We start from the raw sequence: 7,818 nt of genomic DNA, 5'->3' as shown, positions 1-7,818 counted from the left end.
TTCACGCAAGCTGCTGATGCTGATGAACTTAAGGAATCAAGAGATCTGATCAAGAGAATTAGAAGACTTGAGAGCCAGATTGCGATCCTGATTCGTTAAGGATCTGAGGGAAGATTATTTGTTCGAGGAAGATTTGTTGGTGCTGATAGAGAAGAGAAGAGAGAAAGATTTGAGGATGCTTTACATTGTAAGATACTTCATGAGAAGACCAAACTGATAAAGACTGAAGATGTTGAAGACTCGACACTTAAGACTCATCAACATTCGAGGGGGAGTCTGTTAATGCATGCGTCTGTCGACTTCGTCGTATGGAGTCTTGTTCTTAGAATGTTAGATCAGGGCACGTAGTTCGAGATAAATGTAATTCCACTTGAAAGGTTACATGGTAATTCCGCGCGGAATTAGATTCCGCATGGAATCTAATTTCGCTTGGAACCCTCTTCAAACGGAATTATGGGCCTATAAATACCCCTTCAAGCGAAATCAGTTGTAACAAAATCAATAAAATCGACAGTTAATGAGTATATCTTGCTGAATTGACCTCAATACGACTGTTTCCGTCTTTCGTTTTGAGAATAAACTCTTCTGAGCGACTCGTTCGGGTCCGTAATCGATCCTACAAATTGTAAGTTAGAACCACTGACACCGAACTATGAACCTTGGATCTCAAATAGACCAACTATTAAGAGTATTAGAACTATTACTATTAGGAGGAGATTACTTGCAACTTAAGTAATTTGATTGTTAATTAAACCCGTAAAACACTACTTGAATCGTTTGACTGTCGCGGAAGTATTCTAGATGACTGGGCACAAGGCACAATCGACATTAGTCGGCTACCGTTGGTGGCTGCTGATGATAGAAAGTTTGTTTCACCTGATGCCAATCCTTCTATTAACACGATGTCAATCTCTCTATTAACCAGCCCTTGATTGGATGCTACAAACTGTTGATCACTGCTTCTGTTAATTATTCTCTGTTGATTGGATGCTACAAACCGTTGATCATTGCTTCTGTTAATTCTCAGACTTGTTGCGGGTGGCACTCATGTTGAATATCTGTTGCTAGTATATACACCATACATGTAACGTATAACACCTATGTGTTAAATGCAATCCTATCATTCATCTTCCGTCATTATATACCTTAGCATTGCATCATCGCCTTCCACGTTTCACCTCATCTTTTACCCATATTGGACATTCAACGTTTTTTTATATTTTTATTTTTTTAAATTCAAAAATTTTAAAATAATGACCTTATAAAGATACAGACAAGATTAATTAAAACTTATCATCGATAATAAACAAGAAAAAACAGTACATAAAAAATTTAGCAAAATTGTGTATTTGATTTTCTTTAAAAGCTAACATGCACAAGCTATTAGAAAATCTTAACTCTTCAGAGGCAAATGTCTGAACCATTCAGACATCTGCTCGTGAAACAAACAGTCTGAACCATTAAATGCTGAACCATTCACAGATTGGTGACTGCCACCGGTTATTATCTCTGGAGTTAAATGTCATTTTAGTCTATGTGGTTTGGGTCACTTTCCCAGTTTAGTCCAAAGGTTCTATATTTCGTCTATGGGTCCAAAAAGGTTTCACCGTTGTTATTTTAGTCTACTGGGTTAACTTCATCCATTATTTCTATTAACGAGAAGGGCAATTCGGTCATTTTATATGACCGAATTGCCCTTCTTGTTAACAGAGAAAATGGATGAAGTTAACCCAATAGACTAAAATGGCAATGGTGAATCTTTTTAGACCCACAGGCGAAAAATGAAACTGGCAAAATGGCCCAAATCACATGGACTAAAATGGCATTTAACTATTATCTCCCGGAGGAAGGAAACTGCTGATCATCTCATTGAGGGTGAGAGATCTGTGCAGCTCTTGTATCAGAAAATTATTGACATTGTGAGGTATAGAATGATTGTCCTAAGGATTAATATTAATAAGCAGACACTGGAAGCTGCTCGGTTGTGGAATTTCTGTCTATTTCACTACGATCGTAAAGATAGGGTCAATGCTCAGAATAAAGGTTGCACGTTTCTGGTTGGTCTGGGTTTCATGGTGTTGGATCATGGTGATTTTTATCTGACTTTTGTGACTAAGTGAAAATTACTGTTTTTGCAAGCCACTGCAGAGTAAGCTCATGAGAACAGATTTAGCACAAATATATTTTGTCCCCATCAGCCTATTAGCAGCAAATTCTAAATTTTAATTCTATGCAAACGACAATGAGCTATGGGTTACAACAGATAGAACTTAGAATTCTTAATGGGGTTATGTTTGCTAAAGTGAATTGTAAAATATAATCGCTTACTACTTGAAGACCTGTTTAGGTTCTTTACTTCAGCAGGAAATGGCAATAAAAAAATATTCGTTGTAATTGATATGTACAACAGTTATATATTTTGTTAAAAGATAATTTTTTTGCTTCCAGATATTAGATTGATATAGTTTTTATATAAGTATTTTCGGATTGATTTTTTATTTGTTATAGGTTTAAAAATTAATTCCTTTTTTTAAGCATAATTTTGTTTCATTTTAACAAAAAATGTAATTTTTAAATTAAAATAAAATTTTAACATGATCATCAAATATAATATGAAAAAAAAAAACTAAAAATGCCATTACAAAACTAAACCAAAAGGTAAAAAAATATCATAAAAGAAAATAGATAATCAACACTTGTCATTATCAATACGATTTTTCATCATTAAACCACAAAGATTTAGAAATTTATCAATAAAAAGTAAAGATAACCACAACATTAATTAATAATCTTCAAGATTTATTTATCTACTTGTTATTCAACTAAAGCTTAGAAAATACGCCGTTGTAACCATTGTGATTCATTTGTGTAAAGTATGAACCACACTTTCCTTGGATGATCTCCGTGCTTCGCAAATCAAAATGGTTGCTAAAAAACCACTTTTTCGCCATAGAACGACCTTCTGTGAAATAACCATAACACCCCTGTAATTATTAAAAGTGGCAACCTTCTTCTTCTTCTTTATCAAACACCACCACCAACCGCCGACCACCACCAACTACTGCTGCTGCTGGGCTGAAACCTATGGTTCTTCTGGCTCTGATGTTGCTTCCTATCTTTGAGGGCCCAGATAACCGAATTTGCTGGGATTCGAAGAAGACCGAGGACCTGTTTTTTCTTAATTTGTCCCTGGGCTTCGATTAACGCTGAATTCCAGATTCCCAATCATGAGATGCTTCCCTGTGCCTTGTTTTGTTGCTAATATCTCTCGCATCTGATTCTGATTCCGATTCCGATTCCGATTCCGATTCCGATTCTGATGAACAATAAAACAACCAAGTATTTATACCCCAATCAACCAAGCCCTCTCAGATGCCCACTCATCTGTGTTCTTGTTCTTGTGTGACTCGTCCCAGAACTACACAATTGTAGGAGACTCACTGTACTTTTGATCTAGATCCTAAAAAATAGAGTAACATAGAATGTGAAGTTGTTAACACCCTTATATGAGCTATACAAATTGCTAATTTGATAAGTTTCAGGCTTATATTCATTACATGGTTTAGCTTGTATGGACCACTTGAAGCTTTCTCCTATTCTTTGTATTAATGGTTTAGCTTGTACGGGCCACGTGCAGTTTCACAGATGCCCTGCATCACCTTCAGCGTCCGATGCACCAGGATGATAGCTATAGTATCTCTTTCAAAAACTAACAAATAAAATCAACTATAATATTAGCTTAAGTATTGTTTGTTGATAAATGTAAACTGCATAAATGACGATGTATTTAACATGGAAAAATATTATTTCAACTATTACTTTTTTTTGTTTCCACACCTATGGACAACAAGAACCGTGATCTAGAAGGGTTCGTGACAGCCGAAGCTGGTGGAGGGCCGGAGTTGGTGGTGGTCGGCAATAGTGTTTAATGAAGATGAAGGTGGGCCCCTTTAAATAAGCTTTTAATTATAAAAGAGCATTATGGTCATTTCACATCAAACTAACAGAATAAGTGGATGTGGTTAGTGGGGATGGGTCTAATGAACGAAAAACGAAAGGGCGTTACTGTGATGGTTATTTTCAGCAAGCCACAAACGTAACTAGCACCTTTTCAAAATTCATTTTACACCATGAGACAGTGAGTGTTATATGAGTAAAAAGCATCAAGACTATGGTTCATAAAAATCATAAGGAATATGTTTGGTAAGATGGGTGATACACATGAAACAAAAAAAAAACGTAAAATTAAGCACTAAAGAAATATATAGTAAATTATAGATCCACAAATAGGCTGAAAATATAATTGAACGTCCTTAAATTGCTATAGATCTAAAGGGTAGCTTAGAATGAATACAGAATTTAATCAATTAACAGTTACCTGAAACGAGATTGCTCTTCAACACCCTGGATGATGATACCGAAATCCTCTGAACAGGCAACTATCGTTCTTCAACATCCTGCATGATGAAAAAATCAAAAGACTGAAATAAAACCAGAACTAGTTTCTGATCATAACGACCCGGTAAAAGTTGAGAAGTGAAGATCGTTATGGTAATCAAGATCATCCGAGTTACAAGTATGGGCCTCGGGCCGGTTTATGTTTATTTGGTTTTATGTTTATTTAGTAATGGGTCAAAACAATTGTCTATGTTATGTATATATTTGGGCCGTAGGCCACCTGAACGGGTCAAACGAATATGTTATGTCCAGTCCATTAGTAGGCGGTTATGAACAAGGAAGTTGGGCCATGATTAGCGAACAGGTGTGTCTCCAGGAAATAACCGAATGGGCGGTTATTCATGAAACGTCATCTCTCAATTTGAATCGACGTGACTATTGGAGACATACCCTTTCAACCCTATAAAACCGCTGCCAAACTTCCTTGTCATTCGGTCAGTTAAGTTTTACGTTTGTAATCAGAACGTGGTTTACATTCAGTTATCGTTATTCAAAGTTCAAGTGTCAATCAAGTTTCATTCGGTTAGTTTGTTTGTTTGCAAATCAGTTTCGTTTCAATTCATAATCATGAACTCGTGTGAATGTTGTGGGTTGTTGGTAAGTGATTGTGTTTGTGGTCACAAGTCCATCCGTTCCGATTGGTCCTGGGTTTCCGATGACGATGATACCAACATTGGTATCAGAGCCAAAGGTTTAACAGGAACCGGAAGGGATTGTGATCAAGAAGAAAACCGAATTCGTGGAAACAAAAGGGAAATCGGTTATGACCGATTATGGTGAAGATGTGTTTGTTCGTAACGGAGAGTGCGGCCGGGCGGCGGAAGCAGATGAGTACGCGCAGGGGAAGCCAACCATGCGGACCGGGGTATCACCAATGAAAAAGTTTCCAAAGAAGGTATTCAGAGGGGGTTTCACGAAGAAGAACGGGAAGAAACCTAATGCACCAGTGGGTAGGCCAAGAAAACCGGGGGTTCGGTGTTTCAAGTGCAAGAAGTTTGGCCACATCGCGTCAATTTGCCCTAGTAAGTATATTATATTATCACCATTACCAGTCGAGTGTGATTATATTGTAAAGGATACTTGCGGGGGTAAATGGGATTCAATCTGGGTTGTGGATCCCACGTTTAAGACGCACATGACGGGAAACCGTAATTTGTTCAAGTGTTTTAAGAGACACTTCGGGGTTGTAACGAATGAAAGCAAGAAAGACGTTTCGTTTGTTCATGGAATTGGTGAAGTAAGGGTGCCGGTGGACGGCAAGGATACGCACCAAAACTTGACAGGAATGTTCTAAGTTTGGAACAACTCCTCTTTCAAGGGATTGAGACGGTTACTATGGGTGAGAAGTGCGTATTGAAGAAGATGTTCGGTTGTCGATCAAAGGGTTTCGACATATACGAAGACAAGTCGGAAACCGACTTGGAACAAGATTATCTTAACGCCTTTTACGATAATCTTGGGGTCGATAATGGGTACAAGAAAGAAAAAGAAGAATTTCAAGAGTGTCTGGGGGATTATTATGAACGAGAATTCGAGAAATCGAAAAATAAAAAGAAAGTGTATGACGAACGCCCAAGCGCTAGGAAGGTTGTGTACTCGAAGAAAGCAAAGAAGGCTTTAATGATCTACATCGAAGGCGAGAAGGATAATCCACGCCAATCAAAGCAAATGCTTCGGGAACGGGCAATAACTCTCTCTCAACTCGAGGAGGACGTTGTTGAAAGGGGGTTAATCATGGAAAGTTGCATTGAACCAGGGGATCTTATCACACTACACGAAGAAATCAAGAAGCACCCAAGATTCTTCGACGCACCGTTTGAAGAAATTTTAGTTTGGTTTATCACAAACTTTCTAGGGATTGTTTGTGAGAAGGCGATGCCGCCGGAGTTAATTGATGGACGTGATATTAGCCTCATACTACTACACCGCATCGTGAAGCACAACGGTGGGTTTGATGAGATAATGGCGAAAGACAAGTGGGGCGTGATATCGGTGAAGTATGTCTATGACGCGGACGACGCTTACGAGATGAAGGTCGCTTTCATTTATTATCTAGAGTTGGTCGAATGGTATTTTGATTACATCAAGAAGGAGCGTGCAAGAGAGAAAGTTGGAATGGCCGAAAGCTCAAGCAATTGCGGATGGATCGATGATTCAAGCGACGATGACGTGGTGGTCAAGATCGAGGTCACCAACAACCGCAAGGAGTGATCGTAATCGAAGAGCTCGGATGTTCTTGCTTAAGGGGGAGAATGAAGATCGTTATGGTAATCAAGATCATCCGAGTTACAAGTATGGGCCTCGGGCCGGTTTATGTTTATTTGGTTTTATGTTTATTTAGTAATGGGTCAAAACAATTGTCTATGTTATGTATATATTTGGGCCGTAGGCCACCTGAACGGGTCAAACGAATATGTTATGTCCAGTCCATTAGTAGGCGGTTATGAACAAGGAAGTTGGGCCATGATTAGCGAACAGGTGTGTCTCCAGGAAATAACCGAATGGGCGGTTATTCATGAAACGTCATCTCTCAATTTGAATCGACGTGACTATTGGAGACATACCCTTTCAACCCTATAAAACCGCTGCCAAACTTCCTTGTCATTCGGTCAGTTAAGTTTTACGTTTGTAATCAGAACGTGGTTTACATTCAGTTATCAATATTCAAAGTTCAAGTGTCAATCAAGTTTCATTCGGTTAGTTTGTTTGTTTGCAAATCAGTTTCGTTTCAATTCATAATCATGAACTCGTGTGAATGTTGTGGGTTGTTCGTAAGTGATTGTGTTTGTGGTCACAAGTCCATCCGTTCCGATTGGTCCTGGGTTTCCGATGACGATGATACCAACAAGAAGAATATTGATGAAATGAATTTATGATTAAATACCACTCACTGATGATTTTGTGATATCAGGAGGCCTGATTTCGTCAATACCAGAAGATAAAGCAGTGGCCATCTTATCTGCGGCTGCAGTCGATCTGTGGAATGTTGTAACTCTGAAAAACGAATAACAGGTTAGGGTTTTATAATCAGTTTAACCTAGAAAGAGTTACAATTCTAACCCAATTCTTTTTCGGGTCCCTCCTTTACTCCCAATTCTTTATTTCTACAAATCTAATTGTTCATATCTTAAAGTTGTAATTCTAACGCCATAAAATATGGAACATGAAAATAGCTATTTACCAAGTGATACGTAAAACCTACCATGCTAGGTGTGTAAAAATCAATGACATAAGATAAACCTTGTAGATCTTCGTAGAACAAGCAATTCCGACTTCCCTATAAGCCACATTGTCCTTTCTTCATGGAGATGTCTATAATCCAATCTCATATGATTACGGAGTTTAGAGGAGAATACCTTT

General features: G+C 38.1%; 1 long non-coding RNA gene across 1 annotated transcript; it reads right to left on the bottom strand.

The window, feature by feature from the left end:
• Positions 1-3,459: 3,459 nt before the first annotated feature.
• Positions 3,460-7,492, bottom strand: LOC110891388. Its single transcript, XR_002565282.2, has 3 exons — positions 7,350-7,492; positions 4,379-4,457; positions 3,460-3,709 (listed from the first exon to the last, which is right to left on the bottom strand). It is a non-coding gene; the product is annotated as an uncharacterized LOC110891388 (long non-coding RNA).
• Positions 7,493-7,818: the final 326 nt, after the last annotated feature.

The sequence above is a fragment of the Helianthus annuus genome, chromosome 11 (assembly GCF_002127325.2).
Source record: "Helianthus annuus cultivar XRQ/B chromosome 11, HanXRQr2.0-SUNRISE, whole genome shotgun sequence".
Taxonomy (NCBI): Eukaryota; Viridiplantae; Streptophyta; class Magnoliopsida; order Asterales; family Asteraceae; genus Helianthus; species Helianthus annuus.
This window is presented reverse-complemented; position numbering and strand designations above follow the sequence as displayed.